Genomic DNA, 27,977 nt, shown 5'->3' on the forward strand with positions numbered 1-27,977 from the left:
TGCGCATCTGGAGCGTGTGCTCCGCAACAAGAGAGGCCACGATAGTGAGAGGCCCGCGCACCGCGATGAAGAGTGGCCCCCACTTGCCGCAACCAGAGAAAGCCCTCGCACAGAAACAAAGACCCAACAGAGCCAAAAATAAATAAATAAATAAATAAAATTTAAAAAAAAAAAAAAAAAAAGATTTGGGGTCTGTTGGGATGTAATGAATGTATTTTGCATATGAGAAAGACATGAATTTGGGAGGGCCAGGGGCAGAATGCTACAGACTAAACGTTTGTAGCCCGCTAAAAATCCACCCAATTCTTACTGACCTCTCAATGTATAAAAATATATCATTTTATATGACACAAATGAACATATCTACAAGACAGAAACAGACTCACAGACATAGTAAACAGACTTGTGGATGCCAAGGCAGAGGGTAGGGGGGTGGTTAATGGATTGGGAGTTTGGGATTAGCAGATACAAACTATTACATATAGGATGGGTAAACAACAAGGTCCTACTGTATAGCACAGGGAACTACATTCAATATCCTGTAATAAACCATAATGGAAAAGAAAAATAAATTAATTTTTAAACTTTTTTTCTATTTCTACCTATTCTCCATGTTAATCCTCATCAACTTCTACCATCTTCAAAAGAAGATGATCGTGTTGTTGACTATAATTATTCAAAATAAATATTTTAAAAGTAGCAAAATATATATATCATTTTAACATAATAGAGAAATTTGTGTTATATTTAAATTATATCATTTATACTGTATATATTTGACTTTAAAAAATATTTCATCACTGTATCCCCAGTTCCCAGCCAAGTACCTAGAATATAATGAAGGGCTCAATAAATATTTATCGAATAATTTAGTGCCTGAATAGATAAATATGTTGATTATTAAAACACCATATTTGTGAGTTGAGTTTTTTTTTGTAGTTACTTCCATTCTCTTTCAATTTGGAGGTTTTTGTCACGATCTGGGTGTCACTATGTGAACAAATATATGGGAGTGAACAAAAGTTTGAGACTCCCTGAGCCAATTTTGCTCAGGATCCTTCTGGCTGATATGATCCAGAATTCCGAGATAGGATCTGGAACACACGAGAATCAGGAATCGGTTTCCTCTGGGAAGGGAATCAAGGAGTGGGCGGCTGGGAGAAGAGGATGGGGTGAGTTTGGTGTGGGGCAGCTCTGCCCAGTGCCCGAGCTTCCCCAAGTCTGTGAGATGGAGAGCGAAGAAGCCCTTACAGGGACGAAGCATCCACAGGGGGCCCTGGGCAGATGTTCTGGGTAAATACATCTCATGTTGGAACTCTGCTTCCAGATTCTCCGTCTCGCTAGGAGGAAGAGAACATACTCAGTGGGAAGCGGGAGCCCTGGGGTCCAATCACCTCTGCAGAGATCCCAGTCTCATCACACGCCTGCTGGGTATTGTTACCTTAGCCTCAGTCTCCTGGTCGGTAAAATGGGGGTGATAATGAATGCATCGAACTCACCAGATTGCTATAAATCTTGAAGGAGATCGTGCAAGTCAAATGGGGCTTTTAAAAAATCTCAGCTATCGTTCCTGTTATAGTGACATCCATTTCATGCAACGTTAGGGGACCCTTAGGAGTAGCAGGAGTGGAAGAGCCAAGAGCAGTGAGATTCAATTCATTCATTCACTCAATTTTGTTTTTAATTGAAGTATAGTTGATTTACAATGTTGTGTTACTTTCAGGTGTACAGCAAAGTGATTAGGTTATATATATATATATGTTTTTTAAGATTCTTTTCCCATATAGTTTATTACAAAATATTGAGTATAGTTCCCTGTGCTATACAGTAGGACCTTGTCGGTTATCTGTTTTATATATAATAGTGTGTATCTGTTAATCCCAAACTCTTCATTTATCCCTCCCCCCACCTTTCCCCTTTGGTAACCGTAAGTTTGTTTTCTATGTCTGTGGGTCTATTTCTGTTTTGTATATAAATTCATTTGTGTCCTTTTTTTAGATTCCACATATAAGTGATATCATATGGTATTTGTCTTTCTTTCTGGATTACTTCACTTGGTATGATAATCTCTAGGTCCATCCATGTTGCTGCAAATGGCGTTGTTTCATTCCTTTTTATGGCTGAGTAATATTCCATTGTATAATATTCACCCAGTTCTTACTGACCATTCACAATGCCTCAGCATTGCACTAGGTACTGGGAACAAGTGACAAGCGAAGGTGGACAGAGTTCCCGCCCCCTTGGTGCTTACAGTCTGGCGAGAGAGATGGGCATGAACCAAAGGATAAGCAAAATCAATGGAAAAGTGCTACAGTGACAAGTGCTACAGGAGAGAGGTGTACGATGCCACAGGAGCTGATATTGGGAGATTTGATCTTGCAGGAGGAGTCAGGGAAGGCTTCCCTGCGAGTGATGTATAAACCAAGATCTGAAGGATGACTAAGGATTATTTAAGTGGAAAAGGGGAGCAGCAGGTGCAAGGTCCCTGTGGCTGGAGGATGCACGAGGAACTGAAAGAAGTCCAAAGTTGCTGGAGAGAAGATACAAAGAGGATTGTTGGGGGAGGTGAGGCCAGGAGCTAAGTATGGGCCAGGCCATTGCAGAGTCTAATGACCTCAAATATGATGGCAGCAATCATATATTAATCACTTGCTGTATGCCGAGCACCATGCCAGTCATGTCACATTATCTCATCTAAACTCATAATAATAACATAAAAGTGATGTTGCTATTATCTCCTCTCTACCAACGAGGAAACAGGCTAAAGAAAGGTGCTGTGGGGGACTTCCCTGGTGGCACAGTGGTTAAGAATCTGCCTGCCAGTGCAGGGGACATGGGTTCTGGGCCGGGAAGTTCCCACATGCTGCGGAGCAACTAAGCCCGTGTGCCACAGCTACTGAGCCTGCGCTCTAGAGCCCACGAGCCACAACTACTGAGCCTGTGCGCCTAGAGACTGTGCTCCGCAACAAGAGAAGCCACCACAATAAGCGTGCGCACTGCAACGAAGAGAAGCCCCCGCTCACAGCAACTAGAGAAAGCCGGAGCGCAGCAATGAAGACGCAGGGCAGCCAATAAATAAATAAATTTATTTATTTTTTTCAAAAAAAGGCTTTAAAAAAAAAAGGTGCTGTGGTTACCAAGAACTTGAACCAGTTATGTCTAGTGCCAAAGCCCTTGCAGCCTTGGACTCAGAAGGCCATACAATTTGTCACCCAAACAAGAACAGCGATCATTATCAATAATGCCAAGAATGCAGGCATAAACCAGGACTGTCCCAGGCCGTACTAGATAACAACTCAAGATAAAGAACGTGAAAGGACTTTTACGTAAACAATGACGTCCATTAAAAGACCAGAGACCATTAAGCTGAGCGTGGGCTTCAGGGAGGGAAAAGTTCTCAGTGTAACCAGAAGATGGCTTTCTTGAACCAATTCTTCCCTCTGCTACAACAGGAAACCCCGTTCTACCCCAGTCCCACATCTGAAATATATTTGACATTTCAAAAAACAATTGTCACTTTTATTAATGTTTTAACATATAAATTTTAAACGTGACAGGTGAGTGAGAAGCAGCAGTCTGTTTCAATGAAAAGTTCATACTCTCCAGCAATAAATCGTAGACCAAAGAGAATCCGACATGGGTCACAGTATTTCTTGCCTGTCTGTGTAGGGGTTACTGGAGTTTGCCAACGTTAACTTAGCAGAAGGATTCCACTTGGGAACTGAGAATCCCTTGTCCGAGGAGGATGGGAAGTCGGCCCCCTCTCACCCCCTCCACCGGGGTGCCCCTGCTCCAGACTCTGTTCCAACTTTAGGGCCCATTCCCAAACTTTTCATCCAGAATCTCTACTGATATTTTGTTTTCTCTCTTGTGAAGTCTTGCAAGACAGGCTTTATCCTATCCTTGATTGGCCACAAACCAATTCCATCTATTCTATATTTTTTAAGAAACCCGGAGAAGGAGCTGCTAGGGTCTCCCCTGGTCATCCAAGCTAGCTTTTAATCCCAAGGTCGGTTCCTTCCTTCAACACCATCTTAGGAAACCTTCAAATCTGGTTTGCGGTTTACAAAGAATTGAGTCAATTCACTGTAATCTGGATTCGTTCTTGGAAAACTTTAAGTATACAAGAATAATTTGGAGGTAGTGGGGTGGTTGAAAATGCAGATTCCTGGGCCAGGATCTTATAAATGCTGATCCCACGGGTTGGGGGAGCGGGGACCAGGAGTGTGCTTTGGACACAAGCATCCCAGGTGAATCTAACAAAGGCAGTTTGAAGACCACGCTTTCAGAAGCACCAGGCTGAACAAGCCTTGGTGGGAGCGTGAAGCACGAAGCCTGGGGTGGGTGGGTGCTTCGGGGAAACGGGGATATTTCCAGCCAGAACCACCTCGGTGTCAGCCCTCCGGTCCTCCTGGCTCTTGCCCACATCCTCCTTCTACACTGGAGTTTAGCAAACCTCGTCTTCTGAGGCCAGATTGAAATGCCAGAATGTATGGAGATTAATCACAGAATAATACAAACTGCAGCTTATCATCTCCCATATATTTGACATAATTACCCTACAAGCAACATGAAAATGTTATACTGTAATAACTCCCAGCCAGAAGAAAAAGCAGTGTTGCTGATAACATGAAAATAGAGAAGACAGAATAGAGCCCTTCGAAAACTTTTAATTAATTTTTCCCCCTTTCAGCATAATTGATGTCAATTCGGGCTTCAGTGTTTTCAAAGCGCCTGGCCTCAGAGCAAAGGAATTTAGGGCTGGTGCGGGTTGACTGCAGAGCAAAGCTGGGCCCTCCTGCATTTCTGCATCTTTTTTTTTTAATGTTTTTGAAGTACAGTTGATTTACAATGTTGTGTTAATTTCTGCTGTACAGCAAAGTAATTCAGTTATATATATATATATATATATATATATATATATATATATATATATATATATATATATACATACATATTCTTTTTCATGTTCTTTTCCATTCTGGTTTAACACAGGATATTGAATATACTGCCCTGTGCTGTACAGTAGGACCTTGTTTTTTATCCATCCTTTATATAATAGTTTGCATCTGCTAATCCCAAACTCCCAATCCATCCCTCCCCTACTCCCTCCCCCTTGGCAACCACAAGTCTGTTCTCTCTATGTGAGACTGTTTCTGTTTCGTAGATAAGTTCATTTGTGTCCTATTTTAGATTCCACATATAAGTGATACCATATGGTATTTGTCTTTCTCTGTCTGACTTACTTCACTTAGTATGATAATCTCTAGGTCCATCCATGTTGCTGCAAATAGCATTATTTCATTCTTTTTTATGGCTGAGCGATACGCCGTTGTATATATATGTACCACATCTTCTCTATCCATTCATCTGTCAATGGACATTTAGGTTGTTTCCACATCTTGGCTACTGTAAATAATGTTACTGTGAACATAGGGGTCTGCATCTTTTGAACATGTAACAGACTGCATCACTTCCCTGTTTAAAATGCTTTCACAGCTCCCATTTCCTGCCCGACAGAACACAAAGACCCAGGTTCTTTGGAGTCCTTCAGGAGCCTTCATGGTCAGGCACTTGCTTGCTACCTTGCCAATTTCACCTCTTGCCCCTCCCCCACATGCCCCAGTCTTCCCAAATCACTTGCAATTTATTTCTCCAATGTACCGTTCTTAGTCCATTTGAGCCGCTATAACAAAGTACAATAGAATAGGTGGCTTATAAACAACAGAAATTTATTTCTCACCGTTCTGGAGGCTGGATGTACAAGACCAGGGCACCAACCCGGTTGGGTTCTCGTGAGAGTTCCCTTCTGGGCTGCAGATGGCTGTCTTCTCGTTGTGTGCTCACATGGCAGAAGGAGTGTAAGAGAGCTTCCTGGGGTGTCCTTATAAAGGCACTAATCCCATTCATAAAGGCTCCACCTCCATGATCTAATTACCCCCAAAGCCCCACCTCCTCATACCGCCACATTGGGGTCAGGATTTCAACATATGAATTTGAGGGGAGGGGGGGACACTGCACCTTCATTCCTCCAAACATTTGCACTGGACATCCATCCCCACACCCTCCCCACCCACTTCTTCATCTGGCCAACCCAACTCATCCTTCAAAGCTCAGATAGCATCTCCTTCCGAAAGCCTTCCCTCCTCACCGGCAGCTGAGATTTCCGCCTTGGGTTCCCAAAGCCTCCAGTTGTCTCCTCTAACCCAGAGCTTATCACACTCGCACTGTTCTATGAATCACTTTCTCTCTCTCCTCGACTGGAAAGTGAATGTATCTTATTCAACTCTGTAACCCAGCATCTACAGTGCCTAGGATAGAAGATGCCTCAGAGAATATTGGAAGAATGAATGAATAAATTATTTATGACTACTAATCTCACACACTGTTGATGCCCATTGTATAGGAAACTATACAGTAAATTCCTGGCAAGAAACCACTCATGTCTCATGATGAACTACTTTGAAGCATTGCTCAAACCAACTTATAGCGCTCACTTCAGCAGCACATATACTAAAATTGGAACGATACAGAGAAGATTAGCATGGGAAATGAAATTGAGTTATTTGTAGTGAGGTGGATGGACCTAGAGTCTGTCATACAGAGTGAAGTAAGTCAGAAAGAGAAAAACAAATACCATATGCTAACACATATATATGAAATCTAAAAAAAAAAAAAGAAAAATTGGTTCTGAAGAACCTAGGGGCAGGACAGGAATAAAGACACAGACATAGAGAATGAACTTGAGGACACGGGGAGGGGGAAGGGTAAGCTGGGACGAAGTGAGAGAGTGGCATGGACATATATACACTACCAAATGTAAAATAGATAGCTAGTGGGAAGCAGCCGCATAGCACCCAGAGATCAGCTCGGTGCTTTGTGACCACCTAGAGGGGTGGGATAGGGAGGGTGGAAGGGAGACGCAAGAGGGAAGAGATATGGGGATATATGTATATGTATAGCTAATTCACTTTGCTATAAAGCAGAAACTAACACACCATTGTAAAGCAATCATACTCCAATAAAGATGTTAAAAAAAAAAAGCCAACACAAATAAAAGCCAAAGTCTTAACAGTGGAAAAAAAAACCAACTTATATAACCCATTATTTCCCTTTTTTATTGAAGTATAGTTGATTTACAATATTGCGTTAGTTTCAGGTGTACAGCAAAGTGATTCAGTTATAAATAAATTTTTTTTCAGATTCTTTTCCACCATAGGTCATTACAAGATATTGAACAGAGTTCCCTGTGTTACACAGTAAATCCTTGTTGTTTATCTATTTTATATACAGTGGTGTGTATCTGTTAATCCCATACTCCTAATTTATCCCTCCCCCCCATTATTTCCCTTTTTGCCTAGACTGCCAGGAAGCTCAAAGTTAAATGCCATACTTAATCATCACAATGGTGCTAGTCTAGATTTTGCTGATTAATTTTCTCTTTTCCTCTCTGTGATTTTATTATTGTTACTCTTTTCTACTTCCAATATCCTGGCCCTATTTTCTCATTTTATTCGTCATTGGTATTGCAAACATCTTCATATAGTTGGGCTGCAAAGAATAAGTAAAGGAAATACCCTCTGATGCATGCTTTATGTCTGACTTAACAGATAAGCACACCTTTTAGATAAATAACAAGCATAATTTGTCTAAGCAGTAACCAAATAGCAAATGTCTGTTAAGCATTAACTGTGAGACAGGCAGTAAGCTAAGCCCTATGCATCCAAAGAAGAAAAACACATGGTCCCTTCACTGAAGGAGTTCATTGTCTACTGGGAAGCAGATGTGATTACAGCCCAGTACGGGTACCTGCCATGATGGAAGTTTGTCCTGGGTGCCATAGGAGTAGGGAAAGCAAAGCATGAGGCTTCCTGGGGAAGTTGGGGAGAGGTTTTCTAGAGAAAGTAATGTTGAGTAGGGTCTTAACAGATACATAGGAGTACATCAGTTTGCTTCAAGAAAGTGAAGTGATATGGTTGGAGGACCACATATGGAATGGGGGTGGGAGGTCGGTAGATAAGCAGCCTGTTAAGACAAGGAAGGCTAGATCATGAAACACACAGAGGCAGACCTTGCTGCCAAGTTTAGATTTTATCCTACAGGCCACTGGTTTATAATAACTGTTTTGCATATGGGGACCCCATTTCAGTGTTCAGAAATTTCATGGCAGTAGTTTCAGTGCAAATTATTGTCTGAGAAAACACATCACAGCAAAAGTTATGGTAAGTTCAGTGATGCATTTAAATTAATTTGTACTTTGTTCAGCCCAATCAAATCTATAGACGTTTGAAAAATAGCTGCACCCAGCAAAACATAAGCTGTTCTCCTCGTAGCTATAAATAAACTGTGACTGTGTCTATTGCACGTGGTTACCCTTCTCCCCAGCACCTTACGTTGTGATGCTCAGCACTGAAGTACTATAGTCTCTGCATTATGTCTTTCCACTGTGGTACCAACTCATGGGCTGTTTTTATCAGATGCTTCTCTCTTTTATTTAATTAGGCCCGTTCTGCACCTTTTCTCTTCTCTATAATTGTTTTTCACTTTCTTCAATATTCTTTAGTGATAATCTGTTGTTGTCAAGTTACACTCTGATGCGTTCGTCTAAATTGGTGGTCCTCAAACTTTCATGCTCATCAGCATCACCCAGAGGTTAAAACACAGATTGCTGGGCCCCACCCCAGAGTTCCTAATTCAGTGGACTGGGGCCTGAGGATGGCATTCTAACAAATTCCCAGGTGATACTGACGCGGCTGGTCCAGGGACCGTTGATTTACATTATCTCTCTTCTACTTTATTAGCAGTCTGTCTATGGTTTCATGGATTTCTTACATATTTTTACCCTCTTAAAATTTCCAAACCTTTGATTTCATAAACCAGTGGTCCCCAACCTTTTTGGCACCAGGGACCGGTTTCGTGGAAGACAATTTTTCCACCGACGGGGGGTGGGGGGAATGGTTCAGGCAGTAATGCGAGTGATGGGGAGGGGCAGGTGAAGCTTCACTCACTCGCCTGCCCCTCACCTCCTGTTGCTCAGCCCCGGTCCTAACAGGCCACAGACCGGTAGGTCCACGGCCCAGGGGTGGGGACCCCTGTCATAAACAAATGCTCAACAAATATGAAATAATTAGGTTAAGAAATAAATGTCAGGCAATGCGTACAATCCCTATAACAGTTTTACATCTGCTTGATGTCTACGATGGATGGTACACATTCCTAAAAATTATAGGAATTCTTAACTCATTTCAAACTAAGTAAATAAATGCCTCTAATTTGCATTACTTCTGTCACCTGTCAGTATATGTAAACACATCAATTAAGAGCCAAACCTTTTGTGTGATCACTCTATGTTTATATATTCATTATGAGAAACTGAATACACAAACAGACAATGGCCAGAGCATATTAAAATAGATTTCTAACCCACAATCTGCAGCAACCAGCCCAGGAAGGTTATCTACACTAACCAGGCCAGGAAGCCAGCCTGCTCTCTATAGCTACATATATTCCATAGGTCAGACTGTAGGAAGTTAGACCATTATCTCTTAACAACCAGTCCAGGAAGCCAAAATTGGCCCCAAATGGTCAGGACTTGATTAATAACTGACAGCTTCCCTAATTGTTGTCCATTCTGCCAGCATGGGACTAACCAGAGAATGTCTCATATATACCCCTAACCAACCACATGAGATGCCCCACTTCTAAGTAGCTCATCCCCAACTCCCCACGCCAGCAGCCTCCAATCCGGGCACATCTGAAGACTCCCCCTTTTTCTCCTGCAAAGATTTTCCTCTCCTCTGCCTGCCTTTGAGCCTCTGCAGAAACACAAGGGAGTCAGCCACCATCACTCGCGTCTCGGCCAGCTCTGAATAAATAGCCTTTGCTTGTGCTCGTTTGGTCGGTCTTTGTTTATTTCATCAGTTAGCTGGAGGAACCAGAGGAAAGCCCCAGCCAACTGAACCTTGGGGAGGGGTCTCTAAGCATTTCATAAAAAGATTTACACATGTAAGACCCATTAGGATATTATATACAATGGTTGCTGTGCGTATGTGCTCTCGGGCCCTTCTCCGTAATTATGTTGAAGGACTATGCGGCCCTGGTGATGGCAGCCATGGCTGTAGGCAAGTGGGAGCCTTCTAGGAATTTCTGAGCTGAGACATGTATGATCTGTGCGTTAAAATCATCATCCCAGCAGCAGTGCATAGGATGAGGAATAAGGAAGGGCAGGAAGAGTCAATCAGGGTTTCTTTAAGGAGATTGAACAAGAACTCTAGACCAGATCCTGTCTCCATGCACCTTTCCTGGTCCTGAAGTGAATTCCCATTGCCCTTGGAGAGCCAAGGTTTCGTTCCTGATCACAGAGGATGGGGTCATTGTCTTCCCAGGCAGGGTCTTGTGTGGCCTCCATGTGAAGATGCGTGCAGTCCCAGGCCACAGTCATGGTTTGTTTATTTTTTCTCCTGGCCGCAATGCGTGATGTGCAGGATCTTAGTTCCCACACCAGGGATTGAACCCAGGCCCTGGAAGTGACGGCACTGAGTCCTAACCATTGGACTGCAGGGGAATTCCCAAGGTCATGGTTATTTAATTAGCACAGTAGATTTTCATCAGGAAGCCAGGAGGCACATTCACAGCTGAGAATCCCCTCTTAATTGCTGGGTGTGGGAGGCCCATCATTCCTTTGATGGGCCCGTGGCTTGCTCTTTTGCCCTCCAACATCTGGCCTTGCTGGGGCTATGGAAATGATTCCAGGCTAGGTGATAGGCATCCCAGGAATGAGACTCTGGACAGAATATTTGGCCAGACTTCTTAAATTTCATGAGGATGGGAAATGCACATTCCACACCCTCGGAGCTGCTGCAAGCAAGAACCCCAGAAAACCCTGATCTTCCAATAAATTAAGTCGGACGCCCCGAGTTTGATCCAAGCCTCGGTGCTTAGCAACGGTGGGCAACTGACGGCACAAGTGCCTTACCCTCTCCATCCCTCCACTTCCCTGTTTGTAAAACGGGTGCAATGTGAACATCTGCCTCTCAGAGCAAAACGGTGCAAGTGAAGGGCTTGGTGGCCTGACCCACAACAAACACCAACAATTATGACACATGCATCTCGAGCTCCAGGTGGCACTTTACAGTGTCCCGCAGTGGAGGTCAGCAATTTCCACATGCAAGCCCCTTGGGCCCATGCAGATCTACAGCAGCACCTCATGACCTTTTATTCATCACCACCTCCCCAAAGAGTCTTTTAGACTTTTTTTTCTTAATTGCCACCCCACCCACGAAATTTTAATAGCACAGATACACTGTATATCCGTTTATGGACTATGGTCCTTTGGAGAGCCAAAAAAACTTGAATTATTTTCATCTCCAAGAGCCAATTTTCTCAACAGGGGTGAAATCTTATACGCATCTTTTATTCTCTTCCCTGCCCAGAGGGAAGTGACCTAAGATTCACCGTGTATATACGTGTACAAAGCATATACACACATATATTGATGATGGTAGCTTTACATTAATTGATTGGTATGACAATGTGATATTTACATTTTACATACAGGAGGAACTAGTGTTAAAAGAAATAAAGCACCTCCTAATTTTTTTAAAAAAAGAGCCAATTTTCACTCACGTTAAGAACGCATGATCTCAGGGCTTCCCTGGTGGCACAGTGGTTAAGAATCCACCTGCCAATGCAGGGAACACGGGTTCGAGCCCTGGTCCGGGAAGATCCCACATGCCACAGAGCAACTAAGCCCATGTGCCACAACTACTGAGCCCGTGTGCCACAACTACTGAAGCCCTCGCGCCTAGAGCCCGTGCACCGCAACGAAGAGTAGCCCCCGCTCACCGCAGCTAGAGAAAGCCCACAATGCAGCCACGAAGACCCAACACAGCCAAAAATAAATAAATAAGTAAGTAAATTTATGAAACAAACAAACAAAATGCATGATCTCAAAGAGAGTGAACTGAGAAAAGTAAGACACTCCAAACCTATTCAGTTTAAAGTACAACCTCTGATTCCAAAATATTTCCCTTCCAGTGCATGCATTGCATACATGCACGCATGTGTGTGTGTGTGTGTGTGTGTGTGTGTGTGTGTGTGTTAGTGAGGGAGACATGGTCGTGACGGGAAATGGTAGTGATTGTCTTTTTGTATGTGGTTTTGTGTGTGTCTGTGTGTTTGGGGGGTTGTTTAATTGATGGGCTGACTTGGCAAGATAAAAAATGGGTAGGAAAAAACCTTAGTCCTCCAAATTTTTTTCCTATTCAGTGAGATCTGAAGTCTGGGCCCCTCTTGTCACTCTACCTGTCAGGGCTCTGAAGGCTCACCTTCCTCCTATCCTCCACAGTCACACGTGCTCAGGGCCTGTTCATCGCCCTGTAGTCCTGGCTGGATCCACGGGAGAGAGCGCTCCCTGCACCCCGGGGAGGGAACCACAGGAGAAGAAGCTGGACTCAGCATCCCTGGGCTCAGCTGTTCTCCATCCTACCTTGTGCTTGGCATAGGGAGGTACAAAGATGGACAGTTCACGGCTCTGACACTCAAGGTGGCCACAGTTGAGCAAAGGTACTGATCTCTCCCACCTTCCTGCTCCCTCACTCTTTTGTTGGCCCCCAAGCTCATCTTCCCGGTGGCCAAAGCAAAGAGAGAAACTCCATAAGTGACAAGATTCCCAGTTTCCTTGGATAAAAACCTACTAACGGTTGAAGAAAAACCTTGCCTTTTTGTCTCTGAGGCATGAGAGAAATTCTTCTTGCAGAAGTTGTAAAGGATAGCCCAGCTGACATTACGGGGGCATTTAAATCAACACCCTTAAGTCATATTTAACATCCTTAGGCTATATCCTGTGATAAACCATAATGGAAAAGAATATGAAAAAGAATATATATATATATATGTATAACTGAGTCACTTTGCTGTACAGCAGAAATTAACACAACATTGTAAATCAACTCTACTTCAATAAATTTTTTTTAAAAAAGCATCTTTAGGGATGCTTTGGAGAGGAGCCTCCCCATTCAAGCCCATGTGCCATTCAGTGAAAACAATGGTCCCAATTGCCAAAAGCTGGAAAGCCCTCTCATGTCCTTCAGTGATTGACTGGATCAGTGAACTGTACCACATCAATGCTGTGGAAAACTACTCAGGGACAGAAAGGACGGAGCTATGGACGCAGGCCACACCCTGGGTGCATCTCATAGGCACTATGCTGAGAGAAGATGGGCCAATCTCAAGAAGTTACATACTGGAGAATTCCCTGGTGGCACAATGGTTAAGAATCTGCCTGCCAGTGCAGGGGACACGGGTTCAAGCCCTGGTCCAGGAAGATCCCACATGCCGCGGAGCAACTAAGCCCATGCGCCACAACTACTGAGCCTGTGCTCTAGAGCCCGTGAGCCACAACTACTGAGCTCGTGTGCCACAACTACTGGAGCCCACGTGCCTAAAGCCCATGCTCCGCAACAATAGAAGCCACTGCAATGAGAAGCCCACGCACCGCAACAAAGGGTAGCCCCTGCTCGCCACAACTAGGGAAAGCCCACGCACAGCAGCAAAGACCCAACACAGCCCAGAATAAATAAATAAATTTATTTAAAAAAGAAAAAGAATAACAACTCTGAACTACTCAACAGCAATGCTAGAATCCAGAATACAAGAGAAAAAAAAAGAAGAAGAAGTTATGTACTTTATGATTCCACTCACGTCATAGTCCCTAAATGACAAAACTCTGGCGATGGAAAACGGGATCCGACACGGGGTGGAAGGGGTGGGGAGTGCAATTCTAAGCAGGTAGCACGAGGGTCCTGTTTAGGGTGATGGTAAAGTTCTGCATCTTAATTATAGTGGTGGAAACAGGAATCTATATGTAGGAGGAAACTGCATAGAACTACACGCACGCACACACACACACACACACACACACACAGACATGAGGTCTGTCCTCACCTTAGCATTGCACCAATTTCCTGATATTAACATTGTACTACAGTTACATAGGGTGTCACCACTGGGGTTCACGGGACTCTGTGTACTAGTTTTGCAATTTCCTGTGAGTCTATAATTATGTCAAAATACCAAGTAAAAACAACAACAACTAAAGACGATGGCCGTTATCTAGGCGTTCTCCCGAGTTCTCCAACCCCGAGACTTCTGCCTCCAACTTAAAGGTGAATCCTCATTGGGTCAGCACAACCCCCCTGCCATTCCTGCAGCCCCCCAAGTCAAGGCTGACGCAACTCTCAGCTCTCAGGCGGCTGTGCTGTGATTCCAATGCGTCTTTGATCCCTCACTTTTGGCCTCTTACCACTTAAGCTGCCTGTGTTTCATGCTCCCTGAGTGATCTCCATCCTTTCATCCAGGCCCTTTGATGACTCAGTTCTGGTCAGTCACTAATCCGGCCGAGCTTCCTGCTTCCCACCAGGTTTTCTTCCGCCTTCTCATCATTTCCTTTGTTGCAGGCCCTTTGCTGGGCTGAGAGGCCACGATGAAAATGCCAGGGGAGTGCAGGACCTCCGACCACCGCTGTTGCATCCCTCTGGTCTAAGAAACACTAAGCTGACCCCAGGGCTTTGGCTCAGCGATCCTGCTTTCCAAACCATGACCTGTGATTTAATCCGTATCATTTCATACTTTGAAATTGGAGTCCTAGAAAAATCTGGCAAGAGGTAGTCCCTACTGCAGGTACCTGCGGCCAGAGAACTCATTCAGGAGAATGAAAAAGTCCACGGAGTTTAAAGAATCAGGAGGTGGGGATTCAAGTAGCTGCATCACCATTTGCCAACAAGGATTTACCTCTCCTGGAGACAGAAATGACTGTACTGTAGCTACAGTTGTGCTCCAAGCATCTGATGAGATAAAGGCAGGAAAGGGATCAGCAAACAGGACAGCACTTTGCAAATAAAATTTAAAAGTTACTACCTTAGTTTCATCTTCTTCCTCTCCCAAGAACACTTTTTTGCTGTTGCCTCATTGGCCATTCCAGTGATGTCATCTGTCGTTAGACAAACTGAAGATTGTCCCACCTGAAGGCAAGGGAGCTGGAGTATCTACAGGCTCCACCCACTGTAGGTTAAGAGATGCTCCCAGGCCTCCTAGCAACTAAGCTACTAAGCAACTGAGCCCGTGCGCCACAACTACTGAGCCTGCGCTCTAGAGCCCATGAGCCACAACTGCTGAAGCCTGTGCACCTGGAGCCCGTGCTCCACAACGGGAGAAGCCACTGCAATGAGAGGCCCGCGCACCGCAACGAAGAGAACCCCCGCTCCTCGCAACTAGAGAAAACCCACGCGCAGCAACAAAGACCCAAGTCAGCCAAAAATAAATAAATAAAATAAATAAATTTATTAAATAAATAAAAAGTAGACTGTACCTGTCCAGCTGTCCAGGGAATGGAGCAGAAAAATCCCCCTGAACTTGGATCTGACCCTAGTTCCCATACTTGGTAGTTTGGTTTGTGAACCTAAACAAGCTATTTCCTTTCTCTGGACCTCAGTTTCTTTATCTGTGAATGGGTGACCAACACCTGCAGCCTGGGTGTTTTCTGGGGCATTCAAAGGCTCGAAAGAGATCCCAGAAGTGAACAAGCTTTGGAAGCTCTAAGATGTTCTGCACATAGGAAGGACATTTTCAACCCAAATACCCCCAAGATAAAGGGTGGGTCCAGCAGGAGGCCCACGTGTATCAGAACCAGGGTAAGGCCCTGGGTGCAAAATGTAGGGCGGCCCCAAATGACTCACTCATCCGGATAGATAACACTGCAGTGCACTGCATTTTTTAAAATCAAAAGTAATCCTCCAAATACCCATGATGAACAGAATATCAACATCTTTAAATGAAGACGGTATCTGACCCTGCAGCTCTGCCAAGCCTCGCTCTCCTCACCCTGGTCTTGACCCCGAGACCTGGACTCCAGTGCGGGAGTGATTGAAAGGTTAACGTCCAGGAGGGGAATTCCCTGAGCGCAAGGTCATCCTATGGGTTTGGAGGTCGAGCCTGGACCAGGGTCCGAATCTCCTAGCCTCTAACCAGGAGTTCTTTCTATCCCACTGGGTGGCATCTGCCCTGCCAGGAAGATGCTTCAGGGAGGGTGTGTGCATGTGTGTCCCCTGCCCCCACCATCAATATTAAAGTCAACCCGTACGAGCAGGTGGTTTTCTCCAGAAAAGCCAGGAAGCATAAGAAACATCTTTAACACTGCCCCTGATTTTCTACGTTGTTATCCACATTTTGAGTCCTTGGTGTTTCCATCCAAAGCTGAACTTGAAGGGACTGAACCCCCTTTCAGTAGAAATAGCAGGTCCTAAGACTGCTTCCCAGGAATCCTTCCTCCAGGATGATAAGAGATGCACTGGAGAGGGTTTCCACTCCTGAATCTTTCCCTTGGTGGAGCGTTGGGGCCACGCAAACAGATGAGGTGGTGTTTTCTGCAGAGCTGCTCCAGAGCTGGGCAGAGAGGGTGCCTGCATCTTGGCTTTTCGTAGTTTCATGCCCTTCCTCACATGTCTCTGTTGGTAATTACGTGTGTGACACCTGATTAATATCTGCCTCCCTCGCCCCTCCCCAAACCAGGCTTTGTGTGGGGCGGGGTCTGCCTCCACCCTGCTCACTGCTCCACCCCCAGGGGTAGCGCAGAGTACGTATCCCATACAGATTTGTTGAAAGTATGAACCATGGAGTTAATTAAATCCATGGAGTGAGGCAAGGTCCGAGGTCTGGAAATGAGCAGAATACTGAGAAGAGCAACCCTGGTTTACACTTAACAAATGAGAAGCCCCATTCTAAGCTCTGTGCAGCGTGGACGCGTGTAATCTCCGAGACTATCCCGCAGGCAGGTACCGCTAGGAGCCCTGTCTTAATGGCTGAGGAAGTGAAGGCACGGGAAGCTTCAGCCATTTGCCCATCACGCTCTGCAGGCCCTCCCTCGACACAAAGTCCAAGCAGAAACTTGATGCTCGTGGTGGGTGCACGGAGGGAGGTGCAGGCAGCAGGTGTCACCACCATCTGCCCGTTTCTGGGACTCTCCGTCCTTCCTCCCCGCTGGTCCCTCCTTCTTAGTAAGCCTTGTGGTCTCCACTGGTTTTGCCCCACTGGGGCCTGTGTTCATCACAGACACATAGAGGCCTCTCCTCTCTCACACCACACTGACCCTCTGAGCATCTCAAGGATCCCAAAGGCTTACACTGCCATCTAGATACAGACTCTCCAAAGCATTAGCCCGAGTGGTTCTCAACTGGGGCCAGCTTCCCCAGCCACACCCCCCCCCGCCAGGGGACATCTGGCAATGTCTGGAGACATTTGTGATAGTCATGCCTGGGAAGGGGGTGGACTTGGCATCTACTGGGTCGCGGTCAGAGATTGGGCACCCATCCACTGCACAGGGTGACCCCTACAACGCAGAGTGACCTGGCCTCAGACGTCACTAGGGCTGAGGTTGGGAAGTCCCAGTTGATCCCACTCTCTGTGCCAAGAAGTATTCCCAGCTGCCTCCTGGGCGTGTCCACTTGGCTGTCCCCCAGGGTCTCAAACTCAATATCCTCCAGAAGGAACTCATTGTCTGCACCCCTCCCCCAATACTTCCATTCGGCTTGCCTTCCAGCATTTTCCACCTCTGGAAATCTGGTTCCACTCACATTACTATTCCAGCTGCAACCGGCATCATCTGTGCACATCACACACCCACCAAATTCAGCAACCCCACCGCCTAAATGCCAGCTGAGAATTCTTCTTGCCCTCCCATCACCTCCGCCCTGCTTGGGCCACCACGTTCTCTCCTCTACACTAGTAACAGCCTCTTTGCTGGCCTTTATCCCTGAAGATGCACCAGCCACCCCCTCCAACCCATCACCCAAGCAATGGGCAGAGAGATCCTTCTAGAGCAAGAAAGTGTCACCTCCTCCAGAAAAAATCCCCATTTAGTACTGAATTTGGTGGTGGTGCTTGCATAACATTGTGAAGGTGCTAAATGCCACTGGATTGTGCATTTAAAAATGTTTAAATTTCACTCTGTATATATTTTACCACAATTTCTTAAAAACCTCCCCATTGGCCTCTGGGCTCCTCTCTGCGGCTTCCACCATCTGGCCCCTGCCTATCCCCCCAGGCTTCTTTCTTGCTAAGGACTCGATCATTGGACTTTGCTGGGGACCGGAGCAGGGGGCAGGGGGGTGGGGGCAGGTGGCTGAGACCTTGCAGGTGGGAACAGTGAGGCAGTGAGATTAAGAAAGCAGGTTACTCTTGTAGAGGGTGGCAGGTGGTGTTTTCTGAAGATGTCGCCAATGCTACCTCCAACACCCCAGGCTCTTCTTAGCACGTGACTCTGATACTCTTCCCAGGGAGGCTGCGGTCTGTGTTCCCTCCCCGTGAATCAGGACAGGCTGGTGATGGTGGCAGAGGGGATATGGCTTCTGAGGCTAAGTTACAAAAGGCAGTGCAGCTGGCACCTTGCTCCTTGGAGCACCTGCACTGGATCCCGAACCTCTGACTGCCCTGCTGCCGCCATGTTGTCAGGAAGCCCAATCTAGCCCACGTGGAGAGATTGTTACCAACCCAGGTTCTTGGCCTCCTTAATCAACAGACATTGATCAGAGGCCAGACAAGAAATTCAGGCAAGGCTTTACTGGGGCCCCTGCTGCAGCAAGAGTGGGGAGTGAGAACAAGTAAGAGGTTCCCTTGCTCACTCGCTCCCCGGCGTGGGGGGCAAGCTAGTTCTTCATATGGGGTGAGGGTAGGGGTGGGTCCAGGGGTGAGGTCAGAGGGGCGGCTTAGGTAGTTTGCCCACCCCTTTGGTGGTGTTGAGTGCAGAGGGCATGCACAGTAGCCTGCTTTTGCTCCCAACACCCTGTTTTTGCTCCTGGCTTTTCAGAAGTGGCAGTTAGGCTTTTTGGTCTTTTTGTATCTTGTTGTCCATAATTTGCCCCAACTGCGCATGCACGCAGTTATTTTTAGTCCCTTACAGTTTCTTTGTATTTTCTTGCTCAAGGAGACCTTTGTGCAGGTGCAAGCACTGCAGCAAAGGGTCCCAGGTCCCGGGTCCCAGCCTGTCTCAGGATGTATGGAAAGGCTTTGAGGAGACACAGAGGAGTGCTCAGCCTGCTCGGCTGTACCCCCTGTTGCTCCAATTCCAGCCCCTGCATGAGAGAGACCAAACCAGAACCAGCGGCTGAGCGCTTTCTGAATTCTTGACCCTCAAAGACCACAAAGGATAAAAAATGATCGTTGCTGGTTTTAGCCACTGCTTTTCTGGTGACTTGTTATGAAGCAACAAAGGAGACAGGCAGGGATGGTGCTCAAGAGCACAGATGCCGATCAACCAGCCTCCACCCATTCCCCCCCACCTCTTACCAGGGGTGCAGCTTGGGCAATTATCTCCCCTCCCTAAGCCTCAGTCTCCTCGTTGTGGAAGAGATAATAACAGCACCTGCCTCACAGGTATCTTAAGACTGAAGACGATAAAGTGTACTCAGCAGGTGGTAAGCACTTGATAGTGTAGCTGTGGTTATTATTCTGATGTTTAAAACAATCCTGTTACAGTGCCTGTATTAATCTCCCAGGACCACCATGACAAAGTACCCCAAACTGGGCAGCTAAAAACAACAGAAATTTATTCTCTCAAAGTTCTGGAGGCCAGAAGTCCAAGGTCAAGATGTCGGGAGGGCCATGCTCCCTCTGAAGACTCCAGGGTAGGATCCTTCCAGCCTCTTCTCATTTCTGGGGGCTCCGGATGTTCCTTGGCTTAGGGCAGCGTCACTCCATTCTATGCCTGCCTTCCCCTGGCCTCCTCGCTGTGTGTCTGTGTCTCCCAGTGGCCTCCGTATAAAGACACCTGTCACTGGGTTTAGAGTCCCCCCTAACCCAGTGTGATCGCATCTTAATTTAACTAATTACATCTGCAAAGACCCTCTTTCTTTTTTTTTTTTAATATTTATTTATTTAGCTGCACCGGGTCTTAGTTGCGGCAGGCATGTGGGATCAAGTTCCCCGACCAGGGATCGAACCCAGGCCCCCCGCATTGGGAGCACAGAGTCTCAGCCACTGGACCACCAGGGAGGTCCAAAGATCCTCTTTCCAATTAAGGTCACAGGTACTGGAATCACGACTCCAATATATCTTTTGGAGTATACCCTTGAACCCACAGCAGGCCCATTTTTAGGTAGGCAAGTACAGCGCCCTTAGCACACGCCTCACCTCAAACGGCCTCATGGGTAAAAGGTGAAGATCAGATGCGGATATCAGACCATCCAGGTCTGACACCAGCTGGTTCCGTGGTGCAGATTCAGGACCAAGTCCCAGGCAAAGAGAAAAACAAACAGCTGGTTCCGGGAATTACAGGTGAGGCCTCAGCTCACCTCTCGGGCTCTCCGAGGCTGCTGCTTCCAGGCAAGGACTCAACAACCCAGAGAGGTGCAGGAGGGAGCAAACCCCACAAGGAAGCAAGGAGGCAGGGGAGATGGGGGAGTCAGCCCTCCCAGCGCATAAATATTTTATTAGTCATCACAGCCTTGTTCCTCCTCTGGGGCTCCGAGTATTCCATTAAATTAAGCATTTCTAACTGCGGAAATAGAAATGAACATGGAACAAATGCCGATGTTCTGAGAGCACCCCCATGTCCTCCCAACAGGGAGAGGTCCCCCCGCCCTGCGGTTGCTGATGAAAGGGCAGGAATCCTCAGGTGCAGCAGCGCCAGCACCATGACCACGAGAGGTGCCACCAGGAGGTCCTCAGACCCCAAGGACGGTGGATGAGGAGGCAGAAGCACACAGCTCGGCTCAGTGATCAGAACCCCGGGTTTGGGTCTTGGTCCTGGCCCATGACCTTGGACGCATCCTTGGCCTCACTGAGCCTCTGCAGGAGCGTCCGTCGGTGGGAACCATGGTGGACGCCCCCTCCCTGCAGGACAGCAGCAAGGGTCAGATAGGAGCCAGGAGCTTGGGAAACTCTAAAGTGCTCCCAGGTGTAAGAAAGGCATGTGTGCCGGGTGGCCCACCCTAAATGGTGTTCCCAGGAGGCTTCCAGAAGAGGCCAAAGCAGATCACTCGTGGCTGAGCACAGGGGAGACGCCTCCTGGGGACAATCGGGGACATCTGAGCAGCCGTGAGGTGATGTCCTCCCTCTCCATCTGTCAGTCCTACCGTGACAAGCTCACACCTGCAGGTAGGTGAGAAACTGGGGCTCAAGCAGGAGAAGGAACTTTCCCAAGGCACACGTCTGGGAAGCAGAAGAGCGAGTGCCCTGGAGCACGGCTGCCTGAGCCCACCCGCCTACCTCTCCCTGAACCACACTTCCTGCGCTGCCAGCCTCAGCCCCACTTACAGAGTCTCTTGTCCCCTGGGCTGGGCCCCTGCATTTGAGAGAGGGTGGTGGGATAGCTGTGCCACCAGAGAGCCTGCAGGACAGGGGATACCATTCCCCTAAGAGGGACTTCCTAGACCCAAAAATCACATCCACATCTGATATTTCATGGGACCTGGTGACAATCACTTTTGCTCACTGGTGCGTCCCCGGTACCTGGCAGAGGACTTGGCACAGAAAGGCTCTCAGGAGACATGTGTGGGATTTAATTGGATGAAACGGGCTTGGGGAGGACCATCCGTGGGCCCATTTTACAGACAAGAAGACTGAGGCCCAGAGGGAGACAGGAACGTCCCCAAAGCCACAACACTGAGCAGGAAGAGGTGCATCCGTCTGTTCCCCGCCTTCCTCAGACTCTCCGCCTCGATTTTGCACCACTCCCCAGTCTCAGCTGGGCCAAGGTGTGATCCTGGGGGTCTCGGAGCCCCTGCTGGAGAAGGGTCTCCTATCCTCCAGGGCAGAGGTTTGGGCAGCTGTGATGGTGAGAGACTGGGACGAGCATCTTCCCTTCCCAGACACCTTGGAGAAACACCTTCCTCCTGGGGCCTGACCCTGCCCGGCTCCTCCTGCAGGCGGGCCGAGCGGAAGGAGAGGGCAAAGTGCTTGCAAAGCCGGGTTCTGTCTGCAGCCTCTGAAAAGACCCACGGCACCCACGGCTGATTGTAACAAGATGCAGAATAAAATGTACGCCCCCACCCAAGAGAATCATAGAAGAGATCAGATCAGGTGGCAACGCACAGTGCAAAGATCAGAATTTCGGCATGGCTGACACTGGCTTTGAACCCTGACTCTGTGCGGAGGACTGCGCAGCCGCGGGTGTTCCCAGCCTCGGCCCAGGGCCCGTGGCGCTGGCCTCCTAGGGATGCTGTAAGAATCCAACCCCATGGCACGGGTGAGGAGCGCCTGGTGTGTAGTAGGTGCATCATAAATGCTGTTTGCTTCTCTGCGCCGTCTCATCTCGGTCTTTCTCCTTCTTCCGTCACTTTTTCTTCCTCTTCCCCCTCCCCCATACTGTAGTCCCTGTATCCCAAGAGGCCCTCAAATCCCAGATGGGGAACCTCCCGAGAGCCAGGTGACCGTCCCCCTCCCCCCGGGGTCAGGGAGGAAGCAGGGGCTCCAGGGTCGTAGGTGGAAGGAGGGCTGGGAGTCTGCAGTGCCCTGGGGGCTGCCCAACACGCCCCCCCCCCGGACCCCCGTTGCCTGCCAGCCCGGAACAAGCCCACAGTCCCCTTTGTGTCACCCACCCCCTGGATCTGAGGGTCTCTCCTGCACCCTGATTCCTTTGCATTCTGGTTTTTCTTTTTTTTTTCTTGTGTTTTTTTTTTATTGGCGTATAGTTGCTTTACAACGTTGTGTTACTTTCTGCTGTACAGCAAAGTGAGTTAGTCATTCATATACATATATCCCCACTTTTTTGGATTTCCTTCCCATTTAGGTCACCACAGAGCACTGAGTAGAGTTCCCTGTGCTATACAGTAGGTTCTCACTGGTTATCTATTTTATGCATAGTAGTGTATATATGTCAATCCATTCTCCCAATTCATCCCACCCCCCTCCCTCCTTGGTATCCATACGTTTGTTCTCTACATCTGTGTCTCTATTTCTGCTTTGCAAATAAGTTTGTCTGTACCGTTTTTCTCAATTCCACATATAAGTGATATTATACGATATTTGTTTTTCTCTTTCTGACTTACTTCACTCTGGTCCATCCACGTCTCTGCAAATGGCACAATTGTTCCTTTTTATGGCTGAGTAGTATTCCATGGAATAAATGTACCACATCTTCTTTACCCATTCCTCTGTTGATGGACATTTCAGTTGCTTCCATGACCTGGCTATTGTGAATAGTGCTGCTAGGAGCATTGGGGTGCATGTGTCTTTCTGAACTATGGTTTTCTCCAGGTATATGCGTCTCTGGTTTTTCGTTGTCCGTTTCACTCTCTGTTCCTCTCTCAGATTCTCTGCCCTTCTTTCCGCCTTTTTCTGAACCTCCCTGGGTCTCTTCCTGTTTCTCTTCTTTCTCTGGACGCAGCTCCTTCCTCTCTGCCTTCCTCTGACTTCAGTCCACTCCTCTCTGTCTGCACCTCTGTCTTTATCTCGTTTACTGTTGTTGATATGTTTCTCTGGGCCTCTCGTGTGTGTGTGTGTGTGTGTGTGTGTGTGTGTGTGTGTGTGGGTGTGGGTCCATCTGTTATTCTGTCCTTCTCTCTTGCTCTGTCTCTCTCCCTTCCCCCATCCTCCAGATGCTCCAGCGGGGACCCAACTGTAAATATTTGGGAAAGCTCAGGCAGCTGTTGGAACTGGCAGAGGTTGTGCGTCTTCCTCAGTGTTCACAGAGGCCTCTTATCAGTGTCCCTGCCCTTGGGTATCATGTGCTGGGAAATGACAAACGGAAATTCACTGACGGGATAAGCAAAGGCCATGGGTTGCTCCCTTTTTGGCTATAAAGGAAATCCAGGCCGCTGACTCTCAAGGGAGCAGCCCAGGATGTCAGAGGATGGGAAACAAGTGACCACACTGAAGCCCTGAAGCCCTGAAGCCCTGAAGCCAGGGTCTGGGTCCTGGTTGTCTCACCTGCAGCATCAAGCCCCCATTTTGCAGATGAGGCGCCTGGGGGCCTCAGGCTCCTCATCTGCAAAATGGGGCAACAGTGCCTGCTCTGTGAGCTCCTGTCTCCCCCAGTCTCCTCCCCTCACCGCAGGCAGGATCCTATCAGCTCTGAGGCTCATCTCCAGGAAAAGGCACCGAGGTCAGCTTGGGGAGACCGAGGCCAGGTCTTCACTCAACCCATGTGTCCAGCCTCCAGGGAGACTCCCCTTCCAGACCCTACAAGAGGGGCTCAGAAAACACTCATGAATTGATTAATCAATTACTGGTTCTTCAATCCTGCTCAGCAGAGGACCAGCTCCATGGGACATTGTGGTCACTGCCAAGGTCACACTCCCCACACACCCATCCCTGCCCCTCCTCCACTTCTTTATAGAACCTCTTCCCAGGTGACTTACCTTATGTTTTACCCATAATGTTTATTGTCTGTATGTCACACACACACACACACACGAATGTCAGCTCCATGATGACAGGGGTTTTTGTCGCTTTTGTTCATGGCTAAATTCCCAGTGCTCCAAACAGCACCTGGCACATCAGACATCCAGTAAGTAATAGTTGTTAAATGAATGAGTGAATGGAGTGATAAATGCATAAATGAGTGAAGGCATGAATGAATGAATGAGTGATGGATGGGTGATGGATGGATGGATGAGCGAATGAATCCATTAATGGACAAATGTATGAAGTAGTGAATGAATGAATGACAAATGAATGAATTAGTGTATAAGTGAGTGAAGAAATGAAGAGATGAGTGAATGGGTACATGAATATATAAATGATGAACAAATCCGCGGATGGATGGATGGAGGGTGGACGAGTGTGTGAGTAAATGAGGGGAATGAATAGACGAGTGAATGAATGAACCTTCATTGCCAGGCAGGGTCCTCTCCGAGGGGGGAGTGGGACAGTTCCATGGGCCGTCCAGCTAGGTCTGGACTTGAGGACATAGGTCTGGGCTGAGCTTCCACTGCAAAGGGGAGGCACATACTTACCCTTCTTCTTGATCTATTTACCTTTTTATGAGCAAAAGTTGCCTCCCCTGAACCCCCAAAGCCCACCCTGAATCCAAGCCACGCCTCCCCCAGTCCAAGCTCTTTCATCTCACCTGGGTGATGGGAGAAGCCCCTCCCTGCCATCTGCTCTCCACTCACCAGACCAAAGGAGCTTCAGCAGTTGTTCTCACCCCACCCCTGCACAGCACAGTCACCTGGGGAACTTTTTAAAAATACCAGTGCCTGGGCCCACTTTTGAGGTTTTGATTCCTTTAGGTTCAGTTGTTAGAGGTTTGATTTTATTTTAAAGCCCCTGAATGATGCCTGGGTTGAGAACCGCTGTTTTAAAGCCGATGCATCTCTGCACCACCTCTGGAGGTGTCCCATTGCTCCCAAAGCAGGAATGGAATGGGATGGGATGGGAATTGGATGGGATGGGATAGGATGGGATGGGATGGGATGGGATGGGATGGGATGGAAAGGAATGGAATAGAATAGAAGAATAGAATAGAATAGTATAGAATACAATCCTAAACCCAGCTTAATCATCAGCACCTCCTTACCACGGACCATGGGCACTCTCCAGCCCACCTCCTCTGCTTCCTCATCACCCCTCTAACTTCTCCTATCACTCTCCCTCAATGCTCCTTCCTTCTTTCCCTCAAACACATAAGCTTGTTTCCCACCTCAGGTACTTTGCACTTGCTGCCACCTGCCTGGTCCGCTGTTTCCTCACCTGGCAGGTTCCTCACTTGAGTCTCAGCACAATGCCACCTCTCCCAAGAAGCCCTCCCTGACTCTCCTTCCTAGAGTAGCGCCTCCCAGCCACCCTCCATCTCATGGCCCTGTTTTCTTCACTATGTGAATTTCTCATGGGTACTATTGGTTCATGCGTGTACCATCTGTTTCCATGTAACGGCAGGGATTTTGTCAGTCATCCCCATTGACGTGTCCTCAGACCCCCAGAACGGTTCTTGACACATAACAGGTGTTTGGTAAATATTTATTTAATGAATGAGATTCTTTTCAGCCGCGTTGTCAGTTCCTTTAGAACACCCGTGCTTTCTCTTGTTATTATTCCCTTCGTTCCCCTGGCAGGGTTTTTCACCTTCGGCACTTTGACACGTGGGACTAGACGATTCTTTGTGGTGGGAGCATCCTGTGCACTGTGGAAGTTGAGCAGCGCCCCTGGCCTCCTCCAACTAGATGCCAGTAGCACTCGTCCCCAGTTATGACAACCAAAAATGTCTCCAGACATTCCCAAAAGCCCTAGGTGGAGAGGGAGCGGCGAATCTCCCCAGTTGAGAAACCCCGCCCTGCAGTATTTAACCCACTGCTGGGCACTCAGGAGGCTGAAAACAAATGTCCCTGGACTGATTGGACTATCAAGTCCAGCCTCAGTTCCACCATGTGACCAGCAGGTGGCAGCAAAGACCGCTCTCTCACTAGCACGGTTGCTCTCACTTTGTGAAAATTTTTTTCTTTCCTCAGCCTAGAAACTGGTTTTGCAACCACGTTCACGCGGTGCCATGGGGCTTTGTGAGCCATCCACTCAGTCTGCGCTTCTCCGGACTAGAGAGAAAGAGAAGCAGCAGCAACATCCTGAACCCAAGAGCAGACAGGGTCGGCAGAAGTGGAAAGGAAGTCATCTTGGAATCAGGCAGATCTGAATTTCAGTCCTAGCTGTACCCTTTCTCTCCTTTAGTCTGCCTGTGCCTCAGTTCCCTGACCTTTACCCTGCCTCGCTTATCTCCAGTCATCACCAACAACCATACGTTTCACCTGCCTGTCTCTCCTCAACCGTGTGGCCGCTCAGAGAGCAAGGGCTTGCTCTGGTGGGTCACTGCCCCTAGTTCCTGGCATGAAATGGCCTGTCCTCGGGGGTTTGTTGAACGACTGATTGATTGATGAGCTCGTTGAGCAATGCAGCTAAGGGATGACTCAGTGGGTTTCAGCTGTGATGATGTCATGCCATGCTGAGGATGATGACATCATGGCGATGGTCATGTTATGATGAGGAGGAGGATGTCATAGTTAAGGTAATGATGTCATGGTCAGGAGGCTGATGTCATGGTGAGAGTAAGGGTGTCATGGTGGGGTGAGGTCACGGTGAGGATGATGACATCATGCGGTTGATAATGGTGTTCTCATGGTCCACACCAGTGGTCCCCAAACCTCTTGAACCATCAGCCCTGCCCGGGCAGTTTCTTTTCTTTTCTTTTTTTTTTTGAATTTATTTTATTTATTTATTTATTTATTTTTTGGCTGCGTCAAGTCTTAGCTGTGGTACACGGGATCTTTCGTTGCAGCTCGCAGGCTTCTCTCTAGTTGTGACGTGCTGGTTTTCTCTCTCTAGTTTTGGTGTGTGGGTTCCAGAGCACATGGGCTCTATCATTTGCGGCACGCAGGCTCTCTAGTTGAGGCGCGTGAGCTCAGTAGTTGTGGCGTGTGGGATTAGTTGCCCCACGGCATGTGGAAACTTAGTTCCCCGACCAGGGATCGAACCCGCGTCCCTGCATTGGAAGGCAGATTCTTTACCACTGGACCACCAGGGAAGCCCCTCGGGCAGTTTCTTAAACCTGAGGCTCCCCAGTCCCTCCCCACATCTCATGACTCAGCATCTTACGGGAACAGGTTCTAAACCTTAGCTGATGTTGGAATCATCTGAAGAGGGCTTAAAAATTATCGGTGCCTGGACTCCCTCCCTAGAGATGATCAGAGCAGGGATTCGGCCCCGGCATCAGGGGTTTTAAGATGCCCTCGTGATTCTAATATGCAGGAAGGTGACAACCAGCCCTGCCACTTAACAAACTCCCAGGTCAGTGTGATACAAAGGGTGATCCCAGACCAGGAGCGTCTCCGTCACCTGGGAACTGGTTAGAACTGTGAATTGTGGGACCCCACCCAGACCCACTGACTCAGAGACTCTGGCCAGATGGGTTTGGACATGCAGCCAGTTTGGGGCCCCCATCCCCATGGGCCGAAATATCAGGATAAAAGAGGGATGGAATTTTCTGCGGGAGGGACGAA

At 47.6% G+C, this 27,977-nt stretch overlaps 1 pseudogene; it reads left to right on the top strand.

Annotated features, from left to right (window-relative positions):
- The first annotated feature begins 6,489 nt into the window (after positions 1 to 6,489).
- On the top strand, positions 6,490 to 6,548 carry LOC132350096 (U6 spliceosomal RNA; annotated as a pseudogene).
- Positions 6,549 to 27,977: the final 21,429 nt, after the last annotated feature.

The sequence above is a fragment of the Balaenoptera ricei genome, chromosome 15 (assembly GCF_028023285.1).
Source record: "Balaenoptera ricei isolate mBalRic1 chromosome 15, mBalRic1.hap2, whole genome shotgun sequence".
Lineage (NCBI taxonomy): Eukaryota > Metazoa > Chordata > Mammalia > Artiodactyla > Balaenopteridae > Balaenoptera > Balaenoptera ricei.